The sequence below is a fragment of the Phyllobates terribilis genome, unplaced genomic scaffold, assembly GCF_046119375.1.
Source record: "Phyllobates terribilis strain yellow unplaced genomic scaffold, ASM4611937v1 Scaffold_1__5_contigs__length_1240528914, whole genome shotgun sequence".
NCBI classification, from domain to species: domain Eukaryota; kingdom Metazoa; phylum Chordata; class Amphibia; order Anura; family Dendrobatidae; genus Phyllobates; species Phyllobates terribilis.
This window is the reverse complement of record NW_027362761.1, coordinates 28,916,147-28,925,099: the sequence shown is the minus strand read 5'-3', so window position 1 is coordinate 28,925,099 and position 8,953 is coordinate 28,916,147.

Sequence of the window (8,953 nt, the reverse complement as noted above, 5' to 3'; positions counted from 1 at the left end):
GTCAGACCAGAAGGGGATGATGCTACAACACCTAGGGTGTTGCACCGCAATATGCTCTGGCCCTGCCCTTTTGAAGCAGAGGGCTGTAACAGGGTTAGACCTCCAAACTAATTGGTGCCACACACAGAAACCTTGGGGGGTGAAGAAGGATGGGCTACAATGCAGTTGGGCCCGTCAGAGTTGTCGATGCCAATCCCGAGTGGAGTACAGAATGAATCGGGAGGTGACTTGCAATCAAGTGGTTGATTCATCAGATACCCCGGAATCACATCCGCAGGAGGAGCTCCGCAGAACTGAGCGGGCTAATGCCGGAATCCCTCCTAACCGGTATGCTCAAGAAGAGTTTATCTGGTCTCAGATCCAGCAGAAAACATAAGAGTGTGCTCAACTCTTGTCTGAACTTGCGCTGCCTGGAAGGAGGCATCAATCCAGCAAGAAATTCACTCGCCCAAGAACTGGCGAGCAAAAAGAGGGGAGTAATGCAGTAGAAGAAAAAAAGCCTTCAGGAGAATTCTTGCAGGATGTGTCAAAGATGAAGAGAGACTGCCATCTCCTGGTCAGACACAATCAAACGGAACCAAGATGTGTTAGGAAAGTTGAAGGGGGAGCAGATTTAGACGCTGGACCCGGTCAGATGACTTCCAGGAAGGATTTCCTGCATATAAAAGTCCAGCGCGCCAAGCCTGAGGCAGGATTGGCACCAAGCTGCAGAAAGGAGGAGACGTGCTCCCGACGTGCTGAGAAGCCCAGCGTGGCAGGCCTGAGCCAGAGGCCTGCAACACATAACAGCCGGACGCCGGTGGATGAACTCAGGATTCCCCACAGAGGTGCCTCGAGTGTTGTGCCTGCTGAGGAGAGTCGAGATCTGTTGGTGGTGCTGAGTAAGTTCGCAGGACCTGTCGTCCCCCGCCAACAGACAAGGTCTGGATCTCCCCTACCCAAGGCTTGAGAGACTGCCTCCAACGGCCAAGCAGAGAGGAGCTGGGAGAAGGCTGCGCCAGCAGAGTCACACCAGCGGAAGCAGAGGAGCTGCACAAGTGAACAGGACCGTCACTTCCACTGTTCACCTAAGGTACCAGGGGCAGCAGGGTTTAGGATTTCAGGCTGGGAGGGGACCGGTTGGGGCAGGAGAAGCTAAACTTGATTTGATTGACTTTGTCCGGAAAAGACTTGCAGCCTAGCGGGAATAACCGGTGACCCCTACTAGGGCCATATACAGAGTTAAAGAACTAACGTGGTGACTCCCACAATTGGGTGCATCACACTACCTTGAGAGACTTTGCATTATTGCTTCAAATTACCCTTTGTTATCCCTGTTACCATTCCCTTGTTTAGAACACCTGTTGCATATACAGTATATATAAACTGTTTATATCCATCCCGGACTGTCTTCGCCTTGTGTCTCGGTGCGTTTCATTCCGGCACCTGCATTACATGCAGGTAGATTGAATTCTCTGTTGTGCTGTTCCTCTTTTGTTCGTCTAGATAATATTTAAGAGAAAGACTAAATTCAAACATCTATCTTCATTTTTAGAAGAATCTTGATATGTGTGAAATAGTCAAAAGTGTGTCTTGACAGCCACCTAACTTCATTTAGGAAAAATCTGAGGAGAAAGTGCAATAGGATCTTATCCGATAGGACAATAAGGTGCAGGGAATTGCTCACCTGGTAAAGTTGTGTATCACACAACAAGGATCAGGCTAAGGATGCAGTGCTAGTCGTTGTTGCATCACTCTGTGTCTGCGCCGTAGAACGTAACGTAACCTCCTCATCTTCCTCCTCCTCATCTTCCTCCTCCTCTACCTCCTCAGATGAGCTACTCAGCTGCTTGCCTCTGGGTTCACACCAAATGTGATCAAAAACCTCATCATCATCCAATGTGTTATCCCATTTCTCGTCCTGAGAGTCACCCTTCTCCTCTTCTTGTCCTAACAGCACAGCACAGTTCGCATGAGCTTCAGGTATCTGAGCCTCATCAGGATCACCTCCCCCTCCGGGGGTTAACATCTGATGAGCAGGGTCAGGAAGCTGCTCGGACCCTACTTCGTCCTACCCCGAATCCAACCTAAAAAAAATTTGGGCATCTGTGCAGATGCTTTCCTCCTTTTGACTCTGTTAATCTTTGGAGTACACTTCTGATGCCCATGGCATAGAATGTGTGAACAGTTCTGCAAACTCACCCATCTGTGGTTCCCTACAGTCAGTTGGGCGTTTGGACAGTTGTGACGCAGGGGGAAGCAAGGGTAATTGGGTTTTCACTAGTGTTGAGCGAGTATGTTCTATTAACCCTTTCGCCGAGTATTTACAGCTGCTCGGTGATAAGGTTAAATCGCTCCCGTGTGCATGATTTGCGACTGTGACAGTTTTACTACATGGGAGGAATGTCTATTTCTTACACATTCCTCACATGTAATAAAGCTGTCAAACAGTTGCAAATCATGCACACAGGAGCGATTTAACCTTATCACCGGGCCGCTGTAAATACTCGAAGCTCGGCCCGAGCATACTCGGACAGAACATACTCGCTCAACCCTAGTTGTCACCTCTGTGGACTGTACTGCATGTGATGTTGTGGTGGAGGAAGAGGAGGAGAGGCCACTTGAAGCAGCGCTTGCCATCCACTGGAGCACATGCTCTTCTGGCCCTCATCAACAAGGTGTACAACTGTGTGGCTGCCAAAGAAAGGGAGTGGAGTAAGCAGTCCAGATACAGAAGTTGTCAGTTGTCTTTGGATAGAAAGTGACATTTTTGGTTCACTAGTGCTTTCACTAACATTACCACCTACCCCGATATACATTGAACACCAAGCTTATTCCCCCTTCCACCACGACCTCTCTTTTTCCCACTTATGTTGCTCAGATAGTGTGGTAGGAGCACACTTTTAGCAACAAAAAATTTGATGTTTTACTCTGCAACAGCTCTGTACACAGCTTAATTTCAGTGGCACTAAATGACAAGGTGAGATATGGCTTGCTGTATCACGTTAGTAACCGAAGAATGTATTTTTAGTGCGGATGAGGCCTTTATAACATAGGAGATATGCTCCAAACAATTCATCTGTGGCAGTGGCCAGCAGCTCGCAGGGGCGGCAATGGTTGCCTAGGCTGGGCCTTTTTTGACACCGCAAAGGATGAGCCAACTCACGTTATCTGGCAACTTTGCAAAAAAAGACTCAGTAGGGGGAAAAAGCTCAATAAATTGACTACTGCATGCATGAACCTTCACATGCGCAACAGTGCAGAACGAATCCACACCACCTCCGTACTGCACAGCCAGTGCTCACCGCAATCAGGCAGTGTTAAAATTAATATGCCTTGGAGATAGCAGTCCTCCTCATCACACACACACCTACTGGCTCAAACTCAATCTTGAAAAGCAAGAGAGAATACATGTAGAATATCCACAATAGAGTCAAGATAGATAAAATATAAATCCTGCTCTTACACACCACCAAGAGGACGATTGTCCATCATCTCCTCCTTGTCCTTCCTCTCCTCCTCTTCAGGCCATCCACGCTAAGCAGATGGGATGAAGGTGGTGTGGGTAGTACTGTCTGTAGCGTAAGCAACCAGATCCTGTTCCTCCTCCTCCTCATTATCACCCAATCTGCGTTGAGAAGATGAGAAGATGAGACGAGGCTGGGCTTTGTAGCATCACCCTGTATAGTTTCTTGCTCCATGTCAACTTGCTCTGCCTGCAATGCCTCTTCTTTAATTGTGAGCAGTGAGCATTTCAGTAGATAGAGAAGTGGATGGTGATGCTGATTATGGCATCATTGCCGCTCACCATCTTGGTCGAGTCCTCAAAGTTTTGGAAAACTGCACAGATGTCAGACATCCATGCCCACTCATCAGCTCTTATGTGTGGAGGCTGCCTGGAATAACGACGGGTGCGTTGGAGCTGGTACTCAATAACTGCCATCTGCTGCTCACAAATCCATGCCAAAATATGCAACGTTGAGATCCAATGCGTGGTGACATCGCACACCAGTCGGTGTGCTGGAAGTTGCAAAGGCTGCTGAAGCATTGCCAGGGCAGTGGAAGTAGTAGCTGACTTGCAGAAATGGGCACACATGTGGCATACTTTCTCAAGCAGCTCAGACAGATCAGAATAGGTTTGGAGAAACCGCAGAACCACTAAGTTGTGCACGTGGGCCAGGCATGGTATGTGTGCGTGGATGTCAAGCTTCAGAGCCGCCACCAGGTTACGGCCATTGTCACAAACGACCATGCCTGGTTGTAGGTTCATGGGCTACATCCAAAAATCTGTCTGCTTTGTTACAGTTTTCAACAACTCTGCAGTGGTGTGTGTTTTGTCACCTAAGTAGATTAGCTTCAGCAGAGCATGTTGCAGCAAGGCTGAGGTAGTGCTGCAGTGCTTCCAGCTTGCGACTGACGTTGTTGACGTTTCAGAAATGGAGGTTGAGAAGGAGTTGCAGGAACTGCTGTAGAAGGTGGGGGCAACTCTGATTGAACCAGGGCAATCATCGGTGTCGGTAGCACGTGTTCCCCCCCAGGGTCTGACTTGGTCCTGGCTTCCACAATATTCACCCAGTGTGCCATCTTGAAAATGTAGCGTCCCTGGCCACAAGCTCTTGTCCATGTGTCCATAGTTAAGTGGACCTTCCCAGTAACTGCATTGGTGAGGGCACGGGTAATGTTATGGGACCCATGCTTGTGTAAGGCGGAACGGCAAATCGGAATAAATAGTGGCAGCTGGGGACCAAGTACTGAGGGACAGGCCACCACCATGAGGTTGCGGAAAGCTTCAGTCTCACATTTCCAATGCAATCAGTGTGGAAATGTCACCATTTAGTATTGTAGCCTGTGGGTGGGAGGCTGCGTATTTGCGCTTGCAATCCAAGGACTGGGGTAGGGACAACTGATCGCTGTGCTGAGACAAGGACGTAGACATAGTTGCTAATGTGGTTGCAAGTGTGCAATGACAGGTGCAGGGTGAGAGGCACCTTCGCCTGTGTCATGAACAAGAGATTGGTGTGAAAGTACAACAGGGGAAGAGGCTGTTGTGTCACCTGCAGACACTGTTTCTGGACCCTGGCGTTCGGCCCAACTAGTTGGGTGCTTTGATGTCTTGTGCCTGAGCATGCTGGTGGTGGTCAGACTGGTAGTTGTGCAGCCCCTGATGATGTTGGCATGGCAGATGTTGCAAATGGCCTTTTTTGAGTTAACTGGACAGTCTTTAAAAAAGTGCCAGACTCAGAAAGACCTAACCCTTGGACTGGTAACTTCCTTCGTGATGGTGTTCTGAGGAGCAATTGCTCGCCTTGTGTCTGTAGCCACCCCATTGCCTCTTCCTGTCTGTTGTGGTGCTACAGATCCCCCTACTCTGCTCTGCTGACCTCGCTCTGCATATCACCTTCCCAGGTTGGGTCAGTAACTTCGTCGTCCACCACCTTGTCTTCCACGTCTGCACACTAGTCCTTCTCCTGACTTGCTGGCAATTGTGTCTCATCATCATCCTCCTCTTGCGACAGTAATTGCAGTTTCCCACCTTCATCTTCTTGTGACCATGGCTGCTCAAATATTTGGGCATCGCTGCATACAATCTCCTCATGTCCCACTTGAAGCGCGCAGGGCGGGAGGCCAGAATCTATAATTGGAAATGTAAAAAGCTCTTCGGAGTGTCCATGTGTGCAATCAGTTGTCTGTGGGCACTCAGCATAGTGGGAGGAAGGAGGATCAGGGTAAGTATTATGTGGTCCAGACTCACGGCTACTGTGACTGGAACGTGTGGAAGACAGGGTGTTACTGGAAACTGACTAGAAGCATTATCTGCTATCCAACCAACACACTGGTCTGGCTTCAATAGAGGTGTTCCGGGCTCCCCCCACAAAATGGGACAGGAAGCTAGGTTGACATGATGTGGGTGTTTGTTGTGCTCCCGCAGCATGCACAGTTTCACCTTGCCCACAACCTCGGCCTCTGCGTGCACCATCAGCATCACGTCCACTTTCCCATCCCTTACATTCCTTGCCCATTTTAAATGGAGTATAATATTTTGCAGCTTCAAAAAAATGTCAGGATTATTACCGCAGTAAAATTTGACCACCTCAGATGGACTTGTTATACTGCAGTATCACTATAGAGATGCTATTGGTTACCGGCCAAGTCTGGATATATGTTTTCAATGCACAACTGGCACAGTTTAAATGGAGTTTAATATTCCGCTGCTTCAAAAAAATGTCAGGATTATTATCGCGGTAAAATTTGCCCAACTCAGATGAACAAGTTTCATTGCAATAGCAGTATAGCGATGCTATTGGTTATCGGCCAAGTCTGGATGTATGTTTTCAACGCACAACTGGCGCACTTTAAATGGAGTATAATATTTTGCAGCTTCAAAAAAATTTCAGGATTATTATCGCAGTAAAATTTGACCACCTCAAATAGACAAGTTTCACTGCTTGCACTATATAGCAATGCCATTCAAATCAACCAAGTCTGGCTGTATGCTGTTGACAAAAAAATGGACCAGTATAAATGGTGTATTACATTACTTTTCACAAAGATTAGCCAGATTAACAGCAAAAAGAATATTATTATGCCTGAGAACTAGGGCTATTGATATGAGTTCCAGCAGCAGAAGAACGTGCAATGAACCCTATCCTGTACTACACTTTCTCTCCACAAACTTTTGCTAACTACTATTAACAGCAATATTAATATTCATCAGAAAGAATGAGCTCTAATAAGGGCTGTTGGTGCAGATGAATTAAATAAAAGTGGTGTGAAATCCCTGCCTAAAAGCAGGTAAAATTCTCTCCCTCGCTCAGCTACAGCTCTCCCTACTCAGCCTATTTCCCGGGTAGACTGTGATGAATATAGCGTCCCGGGTCTTATATAGACCTGATGGCGCTATATGGCCAGCCAGTCACTGTAACGACAGAAACAATATGGCTACGACATTACAGTGACTGTCAGTTAATACCCGCATGTTAATTGGCTGCCTAAAAAGTGCCAAACATGCAGGACGGGGACTAAAGCTCTCTCCCGAACATTCAAGAAATACTCGCTGAGTACCGAGCATCTCAAGCACTGTGATGCTCTAGCGAGTCACGATTAGAGACGAGCATGCTCACTCATCACTAATGCCTATCTCTTCTTGCATACTATTCCACCATCACCATTTTTCACCCCTGGTCATTTTTCAACTTTCCCTATAGAATAGAATAGAATAGAATAGAATGGAAGAGTTGGAAGGGACCTCCTGGGTCATCTGGTCCAACCCCCTGCTCAAAGCAGGATTCACTAAATCATCTCAGACAGATGTCTGTCCAGCCTCTGTTTGAAGACGTCCATTGAAGGGGAACTCACCACCTCTCGTGGCAGCCTGTTCCACTCATTAATCACCCTAACTGTCAAAAAGTTTTTTCTAATATCTAATCTGTGTCTCCTCCCATTTAGTTTCATCCCATTGCTTCTAGTCTTTCCCTGTGCAAATGAGAATAAAGATGATCCTTCTACAATGTGACAGCCCTTGACATATTTGTAGACAGCTATTAAGTCTCCTCTCAGTCTTCTTTTTTGCAAGCTAAACATTCCCAAATCCTGCAACCGTTCCTCATAGGACATGGTTTGCAGACCAGTCACCATTCTGGTCGCTCTTCTCTGAACTTGTTCCAGTTTGTCTATGTCTTTTTTAAAATGTGGTGCCCAAAACTGTACACAGTATTCCAGATGAGGTCTGACCAAAGAGGAGTAAAGACCGATAATGACTTCACGTGATCTAGACTGTATGCTTCTGTTAATACATCCCAGAATTGTATTTGCCTTTTTTGCTGCTGCATCACACTGTTGACTCATGTTCAGTCTATGATCTATTAGTATACCTAAGTCTAATAGTAGAAAATTCGCTGACAAGAGACTCTGCGGCAGGGTTGTCCACAGAAGCGGAGACAGGTACTGGAATCCGGGGGTACTGGCCATAGGCAATAAAGAACGGGGATTTGGAAGAGGATTCGCTCTCATGGTTATTATAAGAGAACTCGGCCCATGGTAGGAGATCCACCCAATCCGAATGGTGGGCATTAACGAAGTGCTGGAGGTAGTTGGTCAGGATTTGATTGATCCGCTCCACTTGACCATTGGACTGTGGGTGGTAAGCGGAGGAGAAATCCAGGGTGACGTCTAGCAGCTTACATGTGGCTCTCCAGAAGCGTGAGGTGAACTGAAAGCCACGATCCGACACGATGTGGAGGGGTAGGCCATGGAGACGGAAGATGTGGCGGATAAAGTCTTTAGCCAGCTCGGGTGCAGATGGGAGACCAGGCAGGGGAATGAAGTGGGCCATTTTAGAAAAGCGGTCAACGACCACCCAAATGACTGTACAACCGGCAGAAACAGGAAGATCGGTGAGATAAAGTCCATAGCAATGTGCTGCCATGGAGCAGCAGGTACGGGCAGGGGCAACAGATGGCCAGCTGGTAGATGTCTAGGAACTTTGTTACGGGCACAGGATGAACAGGCCGCGACGAAGTCTACAACGTCCTTACGCAGGTTAGGCCACCAGTAATGCCGGGCAATGAGCTGGAAGGTCTTCTTTTGGCCAGCATGGCTAGCTAGTTTAGAAGAATGTTCCCAGCGAAGAACCCTCTCCCGATCTGGTACTGCTACAAACGTCTTACCGGGTGGAAGACGAGTCAGATCCAAGGGGGCCACATTCATCACTTTGGAGGAGTCAATGATGTGCGTAGGCTCCTCCTCTTGATCAGAGGACAGGAAGGACCGGGACAAGGCATCAGCTTTGACGTTCTTATCCGCCGGGCGGAAATGAAGAATGAAGTCGAAGCGGGCAAAAAACAACGACCACCGGGCCTGGCGAGGATTGAGTCTCTTGGCATTTTGGAGATATGCCAGGTTTTTGTGAGCCATGTAGATAATTACCAGATATAGGGCCCCTTCAAGCAGATAGCGCCACTCCCCCAGTGCCAAT